Below are 24,775 nucleotides of genomic sequence, written 5' to 3' on the forward strand. Positions count from 1 at the left end.
TTTTATAGCTTTTATGTTGTCGTCGTTACATTATTTAAAACTTTCATTGGTAACAATTATAACTTGTCTCCAATCTCGTATTACAAAAAACTCTAGACTCCATGGTAAAGTCAGAGGCAAAGTTCCAAACTAAGTGTTTGATGGATGTTGTGTTGAAAACTCAATATTCAGTATTTGTTTCAACAAGCTCATATTATCGTTGGCTAACCTTCGCTCGCTCTCCTGGCCGGCAACTCGAATAAACCTGCAAGCTGAAACGAAAGTGAATGAATTAACGTCATAATTTTCAAATCTTCATTTGAAGTGTGTCTGATGCGACTGAGGCTGGTTTATACACACCTCAATCAATCAGTGTAGTTTTCTTTTGTTTCGCTCTACTTTCTTTTTCTTCCACCTCTGGAATCCAAGTGCATTTTGAAAATGCTTATCAAACGATCACTGCATTTACAACTGGTGCTAAATTCATCTTGAATTTCAATATGAAAAGAGAAAAGTGAATTAGGGGAGGCAGCGCCTCAAACAATCACACCTCCACTGTCCATCAGCCATGCAGCACATTTGCATATGAGATTATGCTTCTACCTTGATTGCAACTGCAGATAGCAGAGGCTTTTAATTTGGTACACCAAACAGGAACATGGTAGGGCCACATGACACACAAAATCCTTTTCACGCCTGGTTGCCAACTTACAAATATTAAACTAAGCTAAACTAGATCAACTAACTAACTACAAACCTAATATAACCCACAATAAAGGCATTTAAAACAAGACAAACCAAAACAGTCATCAGATCCATGATCGCTACAGAATTGTAATCAGGAGTGAGAGGAGTTTTGTGTCGTTCTACCATTGTTCCTTTTTGTGCCTTTCAATATAAGAGCCTCTGTAAACTGCCGTTGGCTGATATGTGTTAATCTATAATTGTCAATATCATGTCAGCGCATCCGGAGCTGTCTGCGGTGCTGAAACCACTGAGAGAGAGAGCGAGAGAGCGAGAGACAGAGAGAGAGAGACAGAGAGAGAGAGAGACAGAGAGAGAGAGAGAGAGAGTTTAGTAGAGCTGCAACTAACGATTATCTTAATAGGTCGATTATTTTTTTGATTAATTGATTAATCTGTTAAAAAAAACATTTCAAATTGTAGGACCAGTTAATATTGAATTAACCAAACATCAAATATGTTCTGATTATTTAAAAGCAGATAAATATATATATAAATAAATAAATAATGTATACAAGATAATTATTAAATACTATTTAATGTACTTCAGGGACCACATACAGACCAGTTTCATCCTGAGTGACCAGACTGGTAAAATATTGCTATAATAAGCTTTAGAGTTACACTTCAAAGTGTTTCTTTGTTGTGGTCACAGTGTCTGGAATGAAATTGTCCATATTTATACTAGACCAAACAGCGGTATGGAGCGGTACGGAGCAGTAAGGTAAATCAGAGCCAAATCTGGTGCGTTTCCTCCAGAAAGTAGGTTAAAAAGTAGGCGGGGCTTAGAGCTCCACAGATATGTGATGTTGCAACAGTAATCTCAGCCGGGCGGCAGACCTTATGAATCCTGTTGTTGTTTACATCCTCTGCTTTGCACCAGATGTTTTGTTTTGTCTCCCCGCATCTGAGCGTGCTCCGGTGAAGTCCTACCACATTGGAGCGTCTGACTTTATTTGAAGATGAAGTCCATGCGCCTTGACAAAGACGTCGATCACAAAAGTGCAAACGTCAAAATGCTTGCCATATTTAGCGAGACTGTGCAGTTTTGCATCATCAAAGAGGGCTGACGGATCATCAAACTTTTTACAGCCAACTGAAGCCAGAAAATCAAGTTCTCCCAGGTTCTGCCTCCATTTGCAAGCTGGTCTCTCTCTTCTCTAGGATGGTGCAAAACAGCTTTCGTCTCTCCTCCGCGGCGGCTGCTTCAATCAAGTTCATAGCGTAGCATGGCGACAGGAAACGATCATGGAAGGAGTCAAACGACTCCCGCTGGTTCTCCAAGAGTTCATGGTGTCCGACACTGCTGCAGCAGCTCAATGTCCATCGGTGCTCGTCCAAAGCCAGGTCAACTCTGCTGTGGCTCTGCAGGTGACCACTGATATTTCATGTTTGGCTGTGGCTCAGGCCAAGTTCTTCAAATCACAGTATCCTGCATTAGTCCACACCTTGTCGCTGGTGCCACCAATCAGCAGACATGGAAAGCAGAAAAGCCGCTTCAATGAGGCGCATCCACAAAGCCAATCCGTCCACAGTGAATTACCATTCACTGTGCAAAGTGAAAGTTGAGAAAACTTCTTTATCGTATCAATTCTAATTAAAACAAATAACCAGAATAAATGGTTCATTTCAATTTAGCCTCGGGTTTAGTTTAAGTTAGGCCCTGCCTACCTTGACTACACGTCACTGAATGTCACTCATATAGACGTTGAGGTTATTTTCAGCTTCACAGCGTGTTTACATTGTTCAGCTCATGCTGCTCTCTGGTCATAATGTGAGCCTGTTGCCATGAAACTCCAGTAAGTGTGGTCTGCGTACAGCTACGTCCTGCATTAAAATACAGGGTGATAATTATAAATGATTATAATATAGTGACTCGGTCCTTTTTCTGGAGCAGCTGAACGTCTCCAGAATAGAACCAGAGAGCATAAAATGTAGGCAGTGTATTTATAGCTCTATATATATTCTATGTAACCCACAGTCCTTGAATCCCAGCATGCACTGCTCCAGCTCACTGTAATATTCGCAGTGTACTCAACTCCAGCTGTTATTTGACTGCCAGGTAAGTACAGGCCTTGAGGGAATACAGTCGCACACCATCTCACAGAAAATCCACTTTTCTACAGCCGGCCGAGGAGCCGGTGTGGAGAGAGGCCATGTTATGAATACTTTAATCACAGTCACCTTGAAAACTTTCACTTACAATCTAACAGAAGGTGGTGTAGATGCCCGGGCTCTGGCACAGGAAAGGAACAGTCTTGTAAAATGCATACAGCTACCAAGTAAACCCTGCATGTGGCTAACGGGAGTGTGTTCCTCAGGAAATAAAATACATTTAAATTCACAACGAGTGGATTGAGTTGACGGAGCTAATCTGGGCTAATCTGGGCTGTTTCATTCAGGCACTGGGGACATTGAGGGGCCTACAGGAATGCTAAAGCCACACAGTGAATGACTGTACATGCAGAGTTCCCCGAGTACGACACAGGCCGAAGTGCTCGTTTCTCATGAAATATTGAACCCACAAGAGCGAGGCTGTTCTCCGTGTGAAAAAATAAAGATGTTTCCCTTTAATATTCACGTTGCTGCAGTTCAAGCCGTTTCCAGTGGCTCAGAACCGACACATCGCAGCGAGGCTATAAAAGGCTCCAGGACAAGGTTTGCTTTTGCGTTTTGGTGCAGACAGAACTGTGTGGTCAGCAGAGACATTTGAGATTTCTGTTTTTGAATTGAAGATATCTGAAATTCCAGTCCAGGTCTCCCAGGAATATGTGAACAGAACATGATATAAATGCAAATACATTATGTGGTCCATGCCTTGAGGAAAATTGCTTTTCCAGAGAGGTATTTCAGGAGGGAGACGGTTAGAAACAGGCTGTCATCTGAAACACAAGTGGGTGAAGGGTGGGTGTATGCACCTTCACTACTGGGACCCACAGCTATTCATGAAGCTGAGCTTTGAGGGATTGTTTGGGGGGGGTGAACAGGGTGAAATCACACTTTGGGCGATCAGAGAAAATGAATTCATGTTCCCCACCTGCATGTCACAACTGCTGAAATGCCCTCATCCTCCAGTCCGTCCAGTCCTGCACATTTCATGCATCTCTGTAATACGGATCAATGGGATGTGCTGTGGAAGGTGTGGGCCTGAGGAGGGGGTCTCCATGGGGATCCAGTTGGAGTGTGAAGCAGCAGCACCAGACTGCAGGACGACTGCGTTGCATACTGGAGCAACAGTTTGTGACTCCTGCATCCAGTGAGGGTCCTCTTTTTTTCTTTTTCAAACCCCACATTATTGTTGCACCCAGTAGCCATGGAAACACGCTCACCGTGTTTAGACCAAATGGCAAGAGGAGGTGTGAATGTAAATGGCAGCACATACAAAATAGAAAACTCCACTTTAAACAACGAATTTGCCCTCTGATCAGCATTAATTGGTGTGAAGACTAACAACACATTGTTCAGTTTAGTTTAATCCATTTTCTGGAAGTGTGAATGCTGCAATCCGGACTCTAGTGGGCACAGCCCACTGAGTCGGTCTGAAAAGTCCACCGTGGAGCCTTTGAACAGAAAACACGAAAGATAAGCAAACAAGAGGTGACAGAATTCAGAAGCACCGTTTCCTTGAAGTAAGTCATGAGCAATATGCATATAGTGTTGCATTTACACACACACACACACACACACACACACACACACACACACACACACACTGTAACATGTTGAAATCGATGTCCATTTACAAAAAATATGCAGAAAATTGTTACGATCATGTTTTTCATGTTGCACCACTAGTGGGTGCTGTTGTTCATGTCATAGGACCACCGATGTATGCATGAGAGATGTGGTCCAGATGAGAGCGATGAGAGAAATGCTGTTAAAGAGTGAGGAGCGCACGCCACCTGAGGTGCAGACAATGATTTCCTGCGGCCACAGCGCACATGCCTAGTAGCAGCCTTTCACAAAAGTTGAGTCTCCTCTCGTTTTCAAAAAGTTCCACCTTGGGAGTTTTCAAAAAAGTTTATTTTTCAGTGACACTGAGCGCTGTTGTCATGTAAAAGGACACCTAAAACCTGAAGCACGTTTTCTGCTCAGACTTGAAAAGGTCGTGTTTCCCAGGGTCCAACACTTTCCTGCAACAGACGCGTGACGTGTGCCTCCACCGTGAACTGCAACCTTCCAAAGCCAACATTCACACAGACTTGACGCCATGACAGGGTACTTCTGTACAAGCAAGGGAGGCATTGTGCTCTCGTGCTGGCAGTTTACTTGTACACAACCCTGACAGGTGCCGCCTTTTCACTCCCACTTCCAGTGTGGCCGTTGGGAGTGACTCTGAGCTTCTGATGTCTGACACGGTCGGACCGCTCGTCTTAAGAGCTGGTTCAGAGGAACCGTTACCCTGTGTTTACGCTTGAAGCGCTGTCAAAGCATCTGACATATGCTCCCCGTACAATTGTCCAGAGTTGGAATCGGTGGTGCGGTGGGGGCGGGGACAGTGTCCCAAAGAAAAAAAACCAAATCTGAAATCAGACTATCATCACACAGTTTCAAAAGAAACTGCAGGCTGCCTCAGCTCTACAGATTGAATGTGACTGTGTCTTTTTGCACTGAGATCACAGAGCCAATGTGTGACGGCCAGACTCTCACCTTGCATTTTACCATTAGTACTCCCACTGGTGCCATCACTGACCATTTAACATCACCTGATCGCACGTCAACTCTCTCTGGATAACTTGTGTAATTATGTGAAAGCCGGTCACTCTGGTGCACACAGAGGTGGATACATCGACACAGAAATATCCTGTTTTCAATTAATTGCTCAGCATTAATCACATTACTTTGTTGAAGAGAGTGAATTCTGAAAAGCAGATTAGTTATGAAATTAGGGCCACGTTTAAAGGACAACGTTTCAAGTGGAAACGCATCATTTTTGCACTTCCGGCGATTGAGTCGGAGAGTTTTCAAAAAGTTCCAACATTTCACTTTCGGTGGCTCCGAGCACCGTTGCCCTCTAAATGGACACCCAAAATGGAACACAAGTTTTTGCATTTTCACTTGAAAACACTGTTGTGTGAACGAGCAGATAGTTGGAATAAATCCTCTTTACAAGCGGAACCCAGCAGCCAAACCCTGAGCCAATGGCTGAATGTCCTGAAGGGACTGGAACTTAGTCCCAGAGCAAGATAACGTGCAATGTTATGAAGCAGCCACACAGTTTAATCCTACCAGCAGAACACACACATGAGATCAGAGAAAGGAAAACAAGCCACCTTGTTTTATTGATGCCAAACAGACTTTGAGAAAGTTGAAACTCTCTCCATTCTGCACTTTATGTGAGCCTATCAAATAAGAAACCTCTGACTCCATCAGTCTTCTCGAAGTTTTACCTGATGAACAATGATCCTTTCTAAAGCTCCTGTTTATATATACACCAGATCCAATGTTGAACGTGGTTTAACATTCCACCGCATCCCATACGCTCGCAGTTCATCCAGACCAGGGGTTTAGTCCAGTTTTATATTACTGGCCCGTGCCTGATCTGCAAGTTGACCGGAGCTTCAGCACAGTGGATCACCATTTCAACTTTCGGCATGCAGCCAGCTTTAATGCCAACAACCCTCCAAAGTTCCACCGAACTGAACAGAAATTGGAAACATGACATGACGATGAGTCGACGTTAGTACAAGAGAGCACAACAGCAGCATCATCGCTTGTTTCATGGAACCGTACCAAAAGCTAAGAAACCATTTGCTGATGCTGAATTCATTAAAAAATGTGTAATTAATAGGGTTGAGGAAGTTTTAAGTCGCGACGTCAAAAGCAAGATGGTGTTTGTGGAGCTGTTAAAGGTGCTTTTACACTGAACGACGACAAGTCTGGCATGAATCTTAACTCCTGGCCGCGGATCAGGATTTTGACATGAATTCTATGATTCAGGTTCGAGGCGTCACGCCGTCACACAGTCGTGATCTTTCATCATGCATTGCAAGTAAGAGCAGGAAACAGAAGCAGGGCATTACGCACAGTCAGCATTATTGTTCCATGGTGTTGCAGCTAATGCGCAAAGCTGCACGCTGCGGCAGGCTACTCTGTGCCATTGCACATCGTCACTTTCAGTAATCTGTCAGGAATGTGGCGAATCTGAGAATTTCATATATTCAGTTGATGGATTTTGCAATGAGAGATGTCTCCAAGGCGTACCACACGAAATGAGAATCACCGTCCGCAACTGGGTGCATATCTATATAGATATAGATAGATATAGATATCGATATGACTTCACACACCCCAGTTATTCTACCAACAGCTACTGAACAGTTCACACACTCCAGATCGCTCAGAATTCAGAGAAATTCCATGGAGTTGGAGAGAGAGGAGGAAGCTGCAGGGAGCGAATGATGTCACTCTGTATAACATATAAACGCGTTACAGCTAATCTGCTCAGTTACAAACTTCACCAATACAGATGAGTCTTGGGCCCCGTTTACATGACATTTCATGTGACAACACCTAATCCGTTAAAAAGAAGGTCTGTGTTAACACAATGTAGTTAGTATGCCAGGCCACCGGAGGGCGCCGTTACTTGATTCTGTAATGAAACCACACAGACGTGTGCTGAGAAGAATACACTATCAACATGAAGAAAATGTAGAGGACCCGACATCCGTATGGACTGATGACGCATCGGATGCTATCAGGGTGAGTCTCAACTATAAAACTACTAGAATACGGAACGCGAGTATAACACCACTACGGGTTCACCATGTTTGTTGACAAGTGGATGAGAAGAAGGATGGGGAGGGAGGGGGAGAGATATGCTCATGCAGTAGGCAGCGCTCCATAGCCTCCATCAGTCTCTGCAGGAGGGAAGAGTGACGCGACAGAATCTTTCCACCTTGGGAGCCGATTAAAACGTTGTGGATCCAGTGCATGTGCACACTGCTGCCGTGAAAACCAACCCCCCCCCCCAACAGTGAAGACAGTTTTGTGGATACACTGGTATTCGTTGTTGTATAAACGGGTCCTTGATGTTCTTGGGAGATTTATTGGCCAAAAAGATGTTCCACAAATATCAGGACTGTCAGGCACATTTAAGAACTATATCAGATGCATTTCGTCGCATAAAGAATATCAGGAATGTGGCAGGAAAAAAATGATATTGGTAACTCATCATGCTGATGCATAAACGCACCTTAAAGCAGGTGATAATACTGCGACAAGAAGAGTGGAGGATTTGCGGAGGAGTGTTGTTCACCTCTGACCACTGACTTTAAGAAACAGAATCCAGAAACAGACTTTCTGATGCACATCTTGGCCTCCGAACCGAGACGACAGGATACATCAGAGGGACTTCCTTCATCCCGTCGCCGTCACTTTTCTCACTGATTGGTGAGTGAATTCATTCATTTTTATTTATTTGGCATCAAACTGGTGTATCATAATAAAAATTACAACAATGGGAGTAATAAGTTCATTTATATGGCAGTTTTAAAACCTCAAATACAACAAACCACAATTAAAAACAATAAATGGATGAAATGAGAGAACAGAAAGAAATGCAGCATTGAAACAACAATTGTGGTATTTAAAAAGTAAAAAACTGTAAATCTCTCCCTGTATTTCTGTACCTGTCTCTCTCAGTGGGTAAATAATTAGATAGCTAGTTTTTCAAGAGTGCCTTTATATGTAGGGTTAGGGTTAACCCTTGGCCCAAGCTTTCAACGTCCCACCTTATTATTACTAGTAATGAGAACCATAATGGTAACATCAGCTAAAACATCTGCAATTAAAACAACGTTTACTGAAATAGTGCAAAGAACCTGCAGCTGTTTGGCCCTTGGTTTGGCCCTCGGGGGGTAATAAACGAGGACCCCTGGTCCAGACGACAAAACTTGATCAGACAAGTAAAAACAAGTCACTGCAGAGGAACTGAAGTAAAGAAACACAAACGGGCTGAATAAATGGCAGCCTCCTCCCTCCGGCCCGCTCTGCGTGGGCTCGGGGAGGCGACGGGTTATTACCACGGCCACGGCAGACTTCACCTTGTGTAATTATACTGATCACATCGCAGCGCTACGGAGACTAAACTGCACTTCATCACTTCTTCATTCCCCAAAGTGGAGCTGTTCAGTTAAGAACAGAATGAGCACATAAGCCTCCTTAAATGAACAAGTAGAGATGGAGCAAAGTCAAAGCTAAAACATTTTTTGATGAAAGAAAAAAGAAAAACAAGTGGAACTCTTTAGCCCAGTTTTCTCCTCTCTCCTCCTTTCCAGCTGTCACTGCAGCTAATTGGATTCAAGTCGCGGAGGGTTGGAGTCGGACAGGAACCCGACATGACTAATGATTTATTGGATTGTTGCATCTTTGTGTCTGATGGATGGAAGAATTATTACTTTACATCCTGGGTTGAAGTCTCCCTATAAATCCAGATCCGATCCCGTCGCTTCCCCCAGCCTGATGACATAATGAAAGGCTTCCTCCCTCCACTTCCACTGCTCACCTTCCTTGCTTCCCCCACGTTTGCCTTCTTCTGTGACCTACATTCAGCCATGCTGTCATGCATGCAGATGTAAGTGCAGACACCGCTCCGCAGGATGCGTTTGAGTCAGTGTGTTTCCTCTTCAGTCAGTCATTTCAATTCTATGGCGCATCACGCGCACCCACGCATCAAACAGAATTAATATTGCATCCACTGCTTTATTTCTGCTTGTGTCAGTAAATGCATGTATTTTACTGTACTACTTGCGCTGACTGCCCGAAATTGCGTGCAAATGCGACGCACTACTAGCAGCCGATCAACCATCTCGTCACCCACGGCAGCGAGCATGTGGAGCTGAGAACACACTGCAGGCCATACGACTCATCTCAGACATCCGACCGCCTGCCAATCACCGACACCGCCGTGCAATCACATGGCTGCACGCACACAAACGCACAAGACCTGTAGTACGGGTCAGGGCTTAAGACTTGAAATGTAGGAAGAATTACATTTCAGGCTTTCTGAAAAGACAGCGGGGCAATTAGAAGAGCAAGGTATGCATAGCTTTGGGCGGCTACGGCTTGCATGGACTTGCATACAATACATGTCAGCACGAGCAATCCACTTGGCGAGGGATCGCTCAGCTTTCAACACAAGAAGCACAAAGACAAAGACTTGTTCCCTTAAAACACTGAGCTGTATGCTGAAGACTTTTTAATAAGTGGATGATCACAGTGTGTTAGCTGCACTAACAAGCTGCACAGGAAACACATCTGTCAATGTGTCATATAATAAGAAAATTAATGATCAACAAGTGTGATACTAGAAGCAATTTCTGTCATGTTTGTGGGAAAACATGCTAGTTTAGCCTTCCTAAGAATGTGTATTTACGCGGGTTTGCTTTCTCTGGTGGAACAGAGATTTAGAGCTCTGTTTATATAACCTTTGTCCAGAAAGTCCAAACAATCTTGAGACACAAAAGATTCTCCATGTAGACAGTCTTATTACCTGATTCATCAGAAAAGCAATCACAAAATCAAACATTAATGAAGAGCTTGAGGAGGCATGCCCTTCTACATGTTCAATATTGGCTCAGTGGGGCCATCGGTGTTGAAAAGACAACTGCAGCTCTGGAGCCGATCCAATCCAGTATCAGTATCAGGTTCCCATATCGACGTATTTCACGGATCAAAAATTTCTGTTCCATGAAGCCTCGTCTGCTTCACTGTTTGCTGAAAGGACTGAAGTGTTGCTCTGCTGCTCTACTGGCTGCAAACTGTGGACTGGATTTCCTGGAGGGAGGCGGGTCTCAATGAGACGTGGAGGAACGAGTCAGGAAATCCAGTCCACAGTTTGCAGCCAGCTGGCAGGCTAGGGAAGTAGCACTGTGTTATCCTACTGTTCATGACCACATGTTGCTGTTTGGACGTATTTCAGGCTCAAAACAGCACAAAGCCTCAGAAACATGATGTTAGTAAAGCCGTTGTACAGCGAGGCGCTGCTCTGGAGCCAGACGTCACCGTTTTAAAACTCCAGCTGACGGAGGAGAAGCTCTGACATCAGAACAATGAGCAGCAGCGCCCCCAGGCTGGAGCAGGAGATTCACTCCTCCGTGAAGCTGCGTCCTCCTCCACGCTAAACTCCCTGGAAATAGTCCCAGTCATGGTGTGTTAGTGAGGAAACTCTGTTTGTGCTGCTTGATGAAGAATTTCTCAGGAATTCATAAAGTGATTGTGAGGTTTTAAACATAGAACTAGTTTATTAGAGACCATGACGTAGAAAACATATCATTTAAAAAAAAATGTGATGGAATGCTAACGCACCGAAAGCAGATATGAGAAAATGCAAAAAGGATCATGATTCAGGTTTCTAATTTATTTTCATGTAACCCTAACCAAACCCATTTGGACTTTCAGGGATTTGTCTTATTCTTTTCAAGTCCTTCACAAAAGGGGCAACACAACAAACAATGAAAACACAACCTTATAAAGTGTCACTTTATCTCTTTCAGTGCATCTTGGACTTGAAAACAAAGTTCCAGCCTCCCTTACTTCTTCTCAGTTTCGACAGCGACCAGCTCCGACAACATGACACGTTCTCACTGCTGCTACGTCTGCGGCTGCCCATGAAAACACGGCAGCGACGTGAGAGGCTGCAAAACGAAACAAAAAGAAACACAAGAAACCACTTCAACATTACGGCAATGTTCAAGAACGCAGTGACGAGAAACCGTCTGTCCACCTCGTCTGTGGTGAAAGGGAGAAGTAAGAAATAATGAAAAGACTAAATAAAGAAATGAAGAAAGCATTATGAGATGCCTTGCTCATGTTTTCCAGGACTCAGAGTTACTTAATTGGTACCCACAGGTAGAATTGTTTTACAGATTTTGTGAATTACTTGGCCCGTCATAACAAACAAAGACACACAATGAACCAAACCAGCAGATAATAACCGAGAGCGATGCAAGTGTATTTTTTCTTTTTTTAAAGATGATTTACAGTTGTTGCTCCCTATAACATCAGCTCACAGTACAAATAACAGAGCCTTTAGGTTTCTGTGATTTATAAAGAACGGCAGTGGTAAAAGAAAAGTCCTCAACCTTTTTGTCCAGCTTTTATGTGCTGCTCTGAAACGGTCCCATCTTATGTCAGTAGTGCATTTTAACTGAACGCTTGAGTTCTTTGTCGTATTTCTTTAGTTAAGAGCATGTTCCTCTTGTTGTGATTTATAATTGTATCATCTTATTTCACCTGCTCACAGCATGCATTCTTCTCCGTTTGTGTGTCTGTATAAATAAATATATGTGGGGGATGTGAGGGAACGCAGGTCCACTCCAATGAACAATCACAGTATGTGCCTGCATATGGATTGTCTTTTAGTATATTTTCCACTTCATTGTGAAGCATTCAAAATTGCATTTTTCTGTTTGAAAGGTCCAATGCAAATAAAGCTTGATTGAATCAGCCGTCTCTCCTCGCACCGTCAGCATTACAGAAGCTGGTGATTCGACTGGCAGCAGCATGAAGTTGTTGATTGGTGCCAGTTGAAATTAGTTTGCAGACAAACTTTTTCTCCACCCAGCAGTCGGGATGATATCTACATAACAACTTTCATAGGCGCCTCAAAAACAACCGAGAGGTTCATCTGAAACTGTCACACTTTTCATTTTTAGATAAATGTGCCATTGCATCCATAACAAAACAAACACTTCTCTTAAAAATATAAAAAGTCACTCCGTATGCTGTGATAAAGGCATTTTGATAACATCAACTGTTTAGAGAAGAACCATATCACTTCATCAGAATCTCCCTCAGTGGTTTCAAGATGCAACTCAAGCTTCGTGCTGCTGTTATATCAGGTCCAGAAGGTCAGAGCAGAAAGCACCAACTCCATTAAAGTCTGATCCCACCGAGACCGATTAGGTCTGTCCTGTCCCCTTCTACCCTCCTTCCTCCTTCAACTGCAGTACTGATCATATCAGCACAGACAAAATGGCTATTTTTGCAAAAGTGCGCTTAGAAAGTCATTAATCTTCCTTTGAAGAAGAAACTACATCTAAAAAGTGTCTGTGAGGTGCTGGGAAGCAGGACACACACACACACACACACACACACACACACACACACACACACACACACACACACACACACACACACACACACACACACACACACACACACACACACACACACACACACACACACACACACACACACACACACACACACACACACACACACACACCTGTCACTGTCCATCTGTTAGAGAAAATCCCCCCCCCCCGCCTCCGATGCTGGGAGGCGTGGACAGCGGCTACACCTGCAGGCACACGAGGACGCCTGGTTCTGCAGAGGAAAGCACAATACAGAGATGTCACCTTGACAAGGTCACCACTCTGCCAATTAGCCCCACTCTCTCAGGGCACCTTGTGAGGTGGCCGTGCACCTTGTAATTATGAGAGCACAGGATGTGTTTGATTTCGGAGCAGCGCCACCGACACAGTGCTGAAGAGAAAACAAGCCACTGACTCATCCGAAGTGAGTAACAAGAGGAGAGAGAGTCATCGTCCGTCACACATCCACTGCTCAAGGTCTGAACAGCGGCGGAGTTAGAGGGCTGGAACTCTAATACTAGAATTACAGCACATGCAATGTCACACACACACGCACACGCACAGAGAAAACAGTAAAAAAAAGGGATACTAATGTCTAGTTTAAAAGGAACCTCCACTTTAAGCGGAGGGAACGTCTGATGAAAACGCAGGGCAAGGAAGAGTTGAGTCACTATGACCTTCAAAGCACATCCTCTTCTGATCAATCACACCGGGCCGCCGTTCATGATGACAGGCTTTCACGGTGCACAGAGCTCTCCTCAATACAGCCTGCCAACGGCAAGGTCCTACCAAGGAAAGCCGGCTCTCACATTATGGCCCATCAATGCAGCTGGGAGCCCCGACACCCTCAGTGAGCCGGGGCGCCATGTTGAGAAGGTAAAGAGAGTCTAGTTAAAAACTCCTTCCACTCGCTGGAAGCTGAAAACGCAGACCAGTGCTTGTATTCTCAGACTCTCAGACTTGCAGACTGATTCCTGAAACTGTAAACATGAAAGTGAAACAGAAATGTGGTTCAGCAAGCGGCTACTGTGTGTCTCTCACATTCAAAAGGTGCTGACAGGATTCATTCATATCAGTTTCTACACACTGTTGAAAAAAAATAAAAAATAAATAAAGGAAGGAAGAAATATAATAATCATGCTTAGCAGCTCAGAGAACAAGCCTCTAATCTACAGCTCAACAGCCATTTTCAGACAGCTTAACCTCTATAATCTGCCTGAACTCTGGACACTTGCTTCTAAACAGGGACTGAGACGAGAAGCCTATCACAGACTTATAGACACAACCATGAAAGCTACGCCGCAGTGAGCTGCTCAAACCTCCCGTGTCCCTTCAGAGGAAGTCGAGGCAGAAAGAGCAAAGCACCAGAAAACCCACAGAGACGTCCAGGAAAAGATGCGCTGGTACGACGTTTCCTCTCAACAGCGTCACAACCTTGTGAAGTGGGCTAATTCACCGCGGACGTCCATGTGTTTCTCATGGTAAGTCCTGTCCTGTGGAGGCTCACACCCTGGGCCAGGAGTGAGGGGCACAGCTGGTCTTGATGACGCCAGTGCCGCCGCCACCGCCGCCGCTGCTGCGTCTGAAGCCGGGCTCACATAACTGCTGGCCTGGTCGGTTAGAGAGCATCTGAAATTACACCTCCACCTTCCCCGAGCGCCCTGCCCCATGCACAACGTCCACTCCGACGTGCGCTGCAAGCCTCTCAACATGTCTGGAACAGAACAAAAACCAAACTGTAACTCTGGACCACAGCAAATAAGATGAATTTGTTGGGCTCGACTAAAAAAAGAAGGCTGCCATTTACATTTTAGTGGCGCGAATGCAAACATTCCTGCAGGACCCGGCAGGAGAGCGCCGTCGGGCTTGGCCTCAACAGGCAGATGCAAGGAGGAAAATCAACCTCAAGCCATCTCTACTGTCATTTTTACACACCATCATGAGTTATTGTGCCGGAGTTTGACCTGCCACTGCAGCACCTCATGACCCACTTCCTCCGTCTTGCTGCTTTGGTTTTGTTCCCTCTCAGTTCAATAAGACCTTTGCAGTCGACACAACACAGCACCTGAGCTGGCATCGCCACCACTTCAATACTAGCTTCCAGAGACCGGCGTCGCGGCCGTTTCAACAATGCCGATCCTTCCCAGAGGGCGCGCCCCTGAATTATGGTTGAGTCGCATGATGTCCTATTGTTGGTCCAACAGCTCCTTGTAAATCTCAAAGCTGAACTAATCCGCCTTAAAGCCATCAAGCCCGAGGAAATACACACCACTGAGCTTCAGTTGATAGGAAAATATGTCACCGACCACGCTGCTGAGCTCAACACACAGTACCACCAACTCAACACGTTCGAGGAATATACAGTACTCCTGGGACTTTTGCATGAAAGTTGCAATTTACAGTATCATGACAAGAGCAGCTCCAAACGAGTTGCTGGAGGTGGAAGTAGTGGTGAGTAATGGAATACTGCAGTCATTCAGCTTTGAAGAAATGCTTTGTGATATGACAAGACCATAGGAAATGTTTTGTTTCATTTTAAATTGGTAAAGCTTTGTAACCACAAAAACCGGTATATTTAGTAAAAACCAAAAATACCCTTGTATTTCAGTTAACACATGTATATATTATTAAAATACCCTCAGTATTTCTTTCACAAATTGTGTCTGCTGCACCCTTTTAACAGAAAAGTAAATACTGCTCGTGCAAATCCTTTTTTTCTCTTATAAATCTATATTTGGTCCTCAAAAAAAAAAAAAAGAGCAGATAATTATAACCACCTCATTTGAAGTTGACAACTCTTAACGTCAGTCTGCCAACCTGCGCTCTCACCTTAGACTTAAATCAGTGGCTGTTGTGAGCAGCTGATGCTACGTCTAAAAGGCGTGCTGCTTGGCGAACGGATCGGCGGCGTCACATCTGTCTTACAGACTCAGAAATCCTGAATCCCTTTACAACCTGATGGAGACGATAGAAACACATCCTTGAAGCTGAAGCTCAACCTCGAGGTCTCGCAGCGTCACGCTCCGCTTGAACACAACAACGCCATGCGATTCTTCGTTTACAGCCACATTTCTACTCGGCTGAAAAACGTTTAGGTGATGTGAAAACAGGCTTTAAATGAAAACAGTGAACAGAGGTCGCGCTAAACACGTCTGACTGGTGATCCCTCTTCGCCACGCTCTCGCTCTCTCACATAAATCACGTCCTCTCTCGTCTGAGCAGTCAGTCTTTGTGTTTACCTCTCTTATTGGACCATCACTGCCTTCCGTTGGTATTTTTAGAACAGCATTTCTCACTGCTGCCATTCCGCTTAATAAAAAACAAAAAAAAAAGACTACACGCAAAGATCCTTTTCAACTTACTGACTGACATGTTTGTCTGTAGTGTGAATGAAAATGTTCACACCCTCTTCGCAGAACTGTTAGACGCTGATGATGGCTTTAATTGATCCTTGTTGACGCGCTCCGGCTGGCTGCAGCTGCCTGTCCACATGCACTGCCGTGTCTTTCAGTCCCACACTAGTCAGACAGGTGGTGAAGGAACAGGTAAACTGAGAAACAAACAAGAATGTGCAGGGCTTCCCCAGCATATCCAGCCATGTGCTCACCAAGCTGAAAAACTATGGTCGTGCAGATTTGTGCAAGACGTCTATCCTTTACATCCTGAATGGACGGGAACTGTTGACGTGGCTGGTAAATCATGTTATATAAAATAAGATCCCTCGTGCTTTGTGAAGAACACTGCACTAAAGCAGCCAGCCTGCAAAACAAAACGTCCCAATGGGATCTTGATCAGCGCTGATGAGAATACACACAGTAAAAAAAGCAAACAAAAATATTTAAAACTATGCATGGAAAAATGTTGTAAATCTGCTTTATCGTGATTCTCAACGGTAGAATAAAAGTGGAATATTGCAAGTGCGTGCAAAGACACCAGTGCCGCTGCACACCTGTGCTCCGTCTGCACAGGCAGAGGGAGGGCGCCACACGCCACACAATACACCTGCAGCTGCAGAGACAAAGAGGTGCCAGCCAGCATATAGCAGTAATTAGACTGCTCTGTGTAAAAGCATTAATGCAACAGCTCCGTCAAAATCAAAATGCTTTTGCACGCTTGTGGTGTGCATTTATAAACCCATTAGTACATCCGTCACCTGTTGCCAAAGTGTTTTTGAGGTGGAGCAGCTTTCGTTTACCTGCTTTACGAGAGAATATTCTGGAAGAGAAAGGTCAATTAAAGGTCCCATATTGTGAAGAATTCACTTAATAATGGTTTTTAGAGAAACATGAGTCTCAATCTCCAGTGTGTGAGGCTGCAGAAGTGAAGGAAGTCGTCATCTCCCCCACTTGCTTGCTACACTTTTAAGCTCATACAGGCCAATCAGTTTCCCTTTTATGACATCATACGGGGAAATAACCGCTCCTTCTGGTTGTGGATATTCACTTTGACTGTCCCACAGGTAGATGAACTGTGGCCCCTAAAATCGCAAGAGGCCGCCATTTTTTCTCCTCACCCTCACGGCTTCCTGCAGCCAAATGACGTCACTTCAGCTGCCACACCCCTCCGTACGGTCGTGTCCACATGGTCGTCACCACTCTGTGCATCTACAAATTGTTCTGACGACACGGACGGAGACGTGCAGAAAACAAATTCAGAGCTGAAGAGGAGGAAGACTGAAGACTTGGTTCTAAAGACACAAAAAGCATCAAGCTGCACTTCCACACTGAAAACACAAGATGTGACTCAGACGTCAATTAGCTTCAGTGTCAGACTTCAACAGAGGAACATTTAATCTGAAACTAGAGTTGATGCTCCGCTCTCCACTGCAGGACCACCTGCTGGTGTCTCAGAGAACAAGTCTACTTCTTCTGCTCTCATTTAATACTGCGGTGGAAGTGTTTGTGATGCACTGCCCCCTGCAGGTTGGGAGAGGGAGCCGCTTGTATTATAAATGGCAGACACGTTCTCTCGTGCCGATTCAAGTTCCACACATCACTCCCCGTGCGTCAAGCATAAAACAGCCTGAAGACTGGAATTCAGGAACAAAGGCTGGTTTGGAGAAATACACTGAATCTAGTGTTGTTGGACCTCTGACACGTGTGGAATTGTTGAAAAACCTTCATATGTAGGACATTTAATTTTAAATATTGAGCTTTTTTACACTCTGGCAGTTGACCAATGTAGATTACCTTCAACCACTGTCCTCGTCAAAGTCACTCTGAATCCTTTAAAAACAACAGCAAACCTAAATAATTAACTGCTGAACAAACAAACAAACAACCTGTTTATTTTCTGATGCAATGTTACTTTAACCTGAAGCTCTGAATTTACCGAGAGGACAATACAAACCATAGACTGCTGCCTTAGAAATGAGTGGACAGGAAAGCCTGTGTGTGTGTGTGTGTGTGTGTCTGTGTGTGTGTGTGAGCATAGTTTTATTTCAATGAGTTCCAGCCTCCTCTGCCGTTGCTCTTCAAGGCGTATTATTTCGGAGCCGTTCAGCTCAGTGAGAACTGAGAACGTCTTGTAGCAGACGTGCATCCAGGACATCCTAGTAAACAGGACGACCCAAATCGAAGCAGACGGTCCCGACGCCTCCATGCAGACGTCCACAGCATCACGCTGTGTCCAAGCTTGCGTGCAGGTAAAGCAAGTCACGCCCAAAACAAGCACTAAAACCCCTTGTATTGTTCTCGTTGTCAGCTTCCCTTCATGTCCTAAAGGGTTTGGAGTTCTGCTCATGGGAACTCCTGCCGGTGGCGCCACGGTGCAACGCTGCGAGAATGTCCCTCACAATAGAAAACAGGTACAATATGTGCAATAGTCCAGCATTAGTCCCCCGTTTAATGCCTCCAGGTAATTAGTCTACGTTCCACAAACTACACAATCTGAGCAAGCAGACTTTGACTCTTCCTCCCGTTGAACCGACAAACATCTTCCACGCCGTGTCTCATGATGTTTCGTCACCGTAATGTGAACAGATGCTCTCATCAGGACACAACAACCACAAAGCTTTTTGAACACAATATGTGGAAGGAGGGTTTTGCATCCTGAGCAACACAGTTCAGTCACAAGAATGTCTTATTAGACAAATCCTGCTATATGAGGAATAACCCTCACAGGAGGAATGATTTGTTGTGACATGCAGGATGTAGCTTACATGTTTTGAGATGTGAAAGAAGGGTTTGAATTGTAAGTAGCTATTTGTTTATGTCTGCCAAGTTTGTTGTTCTACAGCAGAGGCAGTGACTGCTTCAGCAGGAACTGGAAGTGAAGGTCAACACTTGAGCTGATGCACACAAAAAAAAAAACAGGTTCAAAAACATATTTTTTAAAAAACAGGTTCAAAATGAGAACTGAAACATTCAAATGATTTCATTCAAACGGATGATTGTATTCAAATTGGGCTTTGAATCTCATTAGCAGGTGAGAAAACTCCCTTTTAGGAGGACATTTTTAAAAGCCTCATTAAAATAAGAATCTAGCTGATTGTTGTGTGGATGAACCTGAAAGACGACCTCCGAACAAACATCATCATCATGAAACGTCACTGGGTGGTCCTCACTCAAGCCCCCCCCCCCACACACACACACACACTGCTTTACCCTACTTTCAGTGGCCCTCCTGTGTGCCTATGACAAGTCATTTAAAGCACTTTGTCCAAACACAGATTGTTTCTAATCAAACTTTCCAAACCAAAGCTTGAAGCAGTGGTGCAGCGCTGAGAACCAAAGTTTCCCTGCATGGATTCCTTCCATCACATCGGCAGTTCTCTGGTGGCTCTGGCCCCTCCAGGCAATCCCCAAACATTTCTGAACACTATGTTCTGGCTGTCTTTGTCAGTCGGCGGGTTAGGAAGCAGCGCGGCGGTGGTGATGCATTCATTTGGACTCCAGTCCTCTGCAGATCTTGTCCTGGTTTCTCTGCCAGGAGGTTTGATAACAACAGAGCGCAAAAGCAACGGTGCACGTCTGCATCTCCTCCTCAAGTTGTAAAGGTCTGGCGTCACGGAGAGCTGCGAACGAGCTCAGTTCCTCCAGAGGAGACAAAGATCCCCGAAAAAAAACAAAAAAAAAGGAACCGGCGCTGAATGGTGCCTGCAGAAGAAGCGTCATTAACAAATAAAGCCTTGAACTCTGCGGCTGTGTGTGTGTGTGTGTGTGTGTGTGTGTGTGTGTGTGTGTGTGTGTGTGTGTGTGTGTGTGTGTGTGTGTGTGTGTGTGTGTGTGTGTGTGTGTGTGTGTGTGTGTGTGTGTGTGTGTGTGTGTGTGTGCCAGTCAATAATGCCCCATCGTGTTTATTGGAGCGTTATTCTGAATTAAAGGAGCGCGTCCCGCGATGACGGCAAACAGCGGCTCTGCGCTCCGGTTCCGTCACGTTCCGACACGAATCAACGATCCTCAGTTCGAACCGACGCGTTCTGGACCGAACACCGTGCACGCGCATCCTCCGCTCTGCACAAAGCGCTCCGGAGCGGCGAGCGTACACACACACACACACACACACAGATCTGCATGGAGAAAGCGAACAAAGCCTCACCTACAGCCGGAGCGGCTCCTCCCGGGATGCTGCGGTCCGCAGCAGCATTGTGCGCCTGTCGGCCGGGTTGCGCTGCGCGCGGCTGTCGGTCGGTCCGCCGGTCTGGAGGTTCCAGGAGCACCACTCGGAGCGGAGCGGCTCTGTTTCTGTCACATTGTTGCTGCTGGTCTGTTTTTTTCTTCTCTCGCATCCACATCCGATTTGTGAGGGGCGGAGTCAGAGTCAGAGTCAGAGTCAGAGTCAGAGTCGCCCGCCGCTCCTCCGGGCTGCTGGCGTGGGAGAGGCTCGTGTGGAGGAACGTTGGGAAGATCAGTTACAGAATTACGGATGATTAGGGCCACCCAATATAAAACAAAGTCAAAATGTCATTTAATTAATTAATTAATAAACACATATTTTTTATATATATATGTATATATTTCCTATATATAATATAATTATGAGGGGGGGAAACAAAGAAAGACGAAAGTGATCATTATTAGAAAAGAGTGTCATTTCAGACTGAAATAATATTAACAATTTTTAGATTAAAATCAGAATCCTAAGGCGAAAGTCCAAATTGTGGGGAACTTAGGAGAAAAAAGTCTGAATTCTGAGGACAAATTCAAAATTCTGAGTCGGAGTCTTGCTTTGATTTGTATTCAATAACCAAGTCAAGTCCACTGAGATGAACAAGCTAAAACCTTGTGGCCCACTGGTTGACAGTCACTGCCAGAGTGGAAGTAAGAATGCTGAGGAACGAGATAGAATTCTGAGAAAATTGTCAAAATTCTGAGGGAAATTGTCACGATTCAGAAAGAAAAACAAAACAGAATTCAGAGACTGACAACAGAATTCTGCTGAGTCCTACTTTTCTGAGAGCTGCATTTTATTTTGTCGGTTGAATCAGAACGACAGTTCCGTGTCAAACTGATCACGTTGCAGAAGCTCCTCTGTGCAATTACAACAGCTGACAGGTTTTATTTTTGGTCCCTTCTTGGAAATATTTTCTGTTTGTTATTTAGTTTTTCTTTATGCCAGTCAATCACGCTCTTGTCAGTCTTACAGGTTGGACCTCTTGTCAATGTTCCCTGCAGCAAAGACGCCAGCCTGGAGAACTTCTGGCTCACTTGATGCTTCATACGTCACACTTCTTTCCTGGTAGTGAAATGATCTGTTCTCATCAGCTCACCTGTGAGCTGGTGAAACACTCCGCAGACATACATTGAATTATCTGGGAACACAAACGTAGGAGACTAAAAGTGTTTTTTTTCCAGGGTGTCTGTGGTATAAAAGCAAATCAGTCATCCTGCTTCATTCCTTCATTGCAATGTCAGCAGACAATGACGTGTCTTCTGGAGATCCTCAGATAACTTCATGATTCATGGTACATCTTTGTTAGAAAGATGCGTCTGTGATGTCGATGATATGCAGTTTTGTTTTCATCTAAGCCTGTTTGCTGAACTCGAGCTGATTTGTCATTTTATGTAAGTGAAGAAGTTCAATCAACTTTGCTTTGTTTTTCTGCCTTAAATCAGTCCTATTAGGAAAGCAAAGCAAAACCCAAAAATACGTTTCTCAAGCAATTTTAAACAGGTTTTGTCATTTGCTTTGTTTCTTTTCTCTCGCCTTCTGAAACACGATTAATCCTAAGGAGTCGATTAAAATAGAAACATTTCTTGAAGCACCGTCTCACAGACACACAACTTGCACCGGGTTAAATCAAACTCCGTTATGTTGCATTAGTTTTAGAGTTTGATGCAGGGTTAATGTTTTTGTGTGAGCCGGGCGTAAGATGCACCAAACAGAAGGAGAGTTTTGTGAAACCGCTGTGATGCAAAGACTAAATCCTCTGAGTCGCATGCACTTTGCAAGTTGATGTATTAACATTTGAGTTTACAGGTTTTTTCTGTGGATGTCTAGGTTTTATCTGGTTCTTTGCACTAAAGAAACAACCCAGGATTCCCGTTTGTCATTTGCGTTGCCCATCAACGATTGGTCAGAGGGAATGAATGGTTTTCTTTGTGTGTTCCAGTACTGAAGTGATGAATTCAGTCATGTGACATCAAGGAAAACCACAAAATCTTCACTTTTACACCCAACTTTTGGACAAATATGTTTCAGTAATTCTGGTCAGATTCAGGTGTTAATAATCATAATCTCTTTTCCAAACTCTTTATTGACACTCCTACAAGCACATTGCAATGATGACCTGATCCATTAGCTTGTGTAACTGTCCCGTTCACACTCGGACAGAAACACGGCAGTCAGTCATACTCTGGGAACAATTTATTAATAAGTGACGAGGCCAACAACTCAAACCAAATACACAGGAAAGCAGAACCCTAACGAGACAGAACTAAAGACTAACCAGGTACTTTAAACTAGAAACACTGAACTCGGAGGAACCAGGGCAGACACACTCCTCCAGCCAAGAACCACCTAAACCCACTAGAAGGACCCAGCAGGAGACTGACGGAGCAAACTGCCTGGAATGAAGCAGCGCATGCTGAATCGCGCGGTCGGTGCTGGAGGACAGGGGAGGTGGTGTTGAGCTGCAGCCTGACGGAGGCTGTCACGGAGTCTTGTTGAGCTGAAGCCGTTGGGGTGGGCCGAAGAACAGAGTCCCAGGCTTGGGGCAGCAGGGTGGGTCCGGTATGTAGGTAGTTTTACAGTCCGGTGCCAAGTCTTCATCTGATGCCAGCTTTATAGGGAGAGAAGAGCATTGTTGAGTGAAACCACACCGTGTCACAGGTGAGACACCTCAGCAAATCAGCATTGCACTCCTCACGGCATGCAGCACACACACACCTAGGAAAAAAGAAAGGAGGGAGGGGAAGGTAAGAATGCTGCCACGAGGCAGAGCCAGAGGTGGAGGTCATGACAGTCACAGATATTTAATCTGTTTTGAAGGAAGCGTCTTCTATTTTCAGTTGAGATGGGAATGCATTGACGAAAAATCACAAGGTTGTTTCTAATCAGACCTTGATGAGAAGATCTGAGATAAAATAAAGTATATATTTGTCAGTGAGTGGTCTTTTAAACAGTAGTGGGAATCTGATTATGTACAGCGGCTGGATCAACGTAAAACGTGGTTTGTTTGGCTGATTCAAAATCTCATTCAAAAGTGACAAAAGGGTCGTTGTGTTGAGTTTCTAACCGTGTAGCTGGGACAACTGTGTGTGTGTCTTTTGGGTTTTTGGCTTTGCAATTTTAAGGCACATGTGTCAAACTTAAAGGATCCATATTGTCTATATTTCATGTTCCAGTCCCTCCTCTGCTCATGTGGATAATAATGTGTCTGATCCAGTAGAAACACTCACAACTAGTGAAATTCTAGTATTTCTTGGACTGAGCTGATGTCATCTCTCATGATGGTGGTTCTCAGCTCCTCCACCTCCTCCACCTCTCATGATGGTGGTTCTCAGCTCCTCCACCTCCTCCACCTCTCATGATGGTGGTTCTCAGCTCCTCCACCTCCTCCACCTCTCATGATGGTGGTTCTCAGCTCCTCCACCTCCTCCACCCTCACGGAGACTGCAGCCCAGCCCACAGCCGCCTCCTCCACCCCCTGGGTGACGTAGCCAGCAGCTCAGCTGGTAGTTGTAGTAATGTACTGACACATCTCGGCCCTCCTTAGTCTTTTATTGTGGGAATAGCAGCAGGTTTCAAGAGGAGCTTCTGAGGAAGTCCAGTTTCAAAGTACCGTAGTTCTGGAAGCTTCTTCAGTGAAGAGTCGCTCACAAACAAACATTGTTTGTGGAAAAGAAAAACCAGTCCAGCCACATTGGCCGCTGTGCTTCTTCTTCCTCAAGACAAATAGTGAGGAACCATACTGGTACCTGAAGACACATTTTCTCCAGTGGACATGATGGTGAAAACACATTTTCTCCAGTGGACATGAAGGTGAAAACACATTTTCTCCAGTGGACATGAAGGTGAAAACACATTTTCTCCAGTGGACATGATGGTGAAAACACATTTTCTCCAGTGGACATAAAGGTGAAAACACATTTTCTCCAGTGGACATGAAGGTGAAAACACATTTTCTCCAGTGGACATGAAGGTGAAAACACATTTTCTCCAGTGGACATGAAGGTGAAAACACATTTTCTCCAGTGGACATGATGGTGAAAACACATTTTCTCCAGTGGACATAAAGGTGAAAACACATTTTCTCCAGTGGACATGAAGGTGAAAACACATTTTCTCCAGTGGACATGAAGGTGAAAACACATTTTCTCCAGTGGACATGAAGGTGAAAACACATTTTCTCCAGTGGACATGAAGGTGAAAACACATTTTCTCCAGTGGACATGAAGGTGAAAACACATTTTCTCCAGTGGACATGAAGGTGAAAACACATTTTCTCCAGTGGACATAAAGGTGAAAACACATTTTCTCCAGTGGACATGAAGGTGAAAACACATTTTCTCC

General features: G+C 44.6%; 1 protein-coding gene across 2 annotated transcripts in view; it reads right to left on the reverse strand.

Moving 5' to 3' along the window:
* st6gal2a (ST6 beta-galactosamide alpha-2,6-sialyltranferase 2a) overlaps positions 1 to 20,494 on the reverse strand; it is a 63,935-nt gene extending 43,441 nt beyond the window's left edge. The window contains exons 1-2 of one of the 2 annotated variants that reach the window (XM_080498675.1): positions 20,360 to 20,439; positions 12,952 to 13,052 (exon numbers count right to left, since the gene is read on the reverse strand). The gene's annotated coding sequence lies outside the window, so the exon portion shown is untranslated. Of the gene's footprint in view, positions 1 to 12,951; positions 13,053 to 20,359 lie in introns of both variants that reach the window. The other variant, XM_080498676.1, reaches the window with a different exon arrangement.
* Between the last annotated feature and the right edge of the window lie 4,281 nt (positions 20,495 to 24,775).

Source organism: Blennius ocellaris (genome assembly GCF_963422515.1).
Source record: "Blennius ocellaris genome assembly, chromosome: 6".
Classification (NCBI taxonomy): domain Eukaryota; kingdom Metazoa; phylum Chordata; class Actinopteri; order Blenniiformes; family Blenniidae; genus Blennius; species Blennius ocellaris.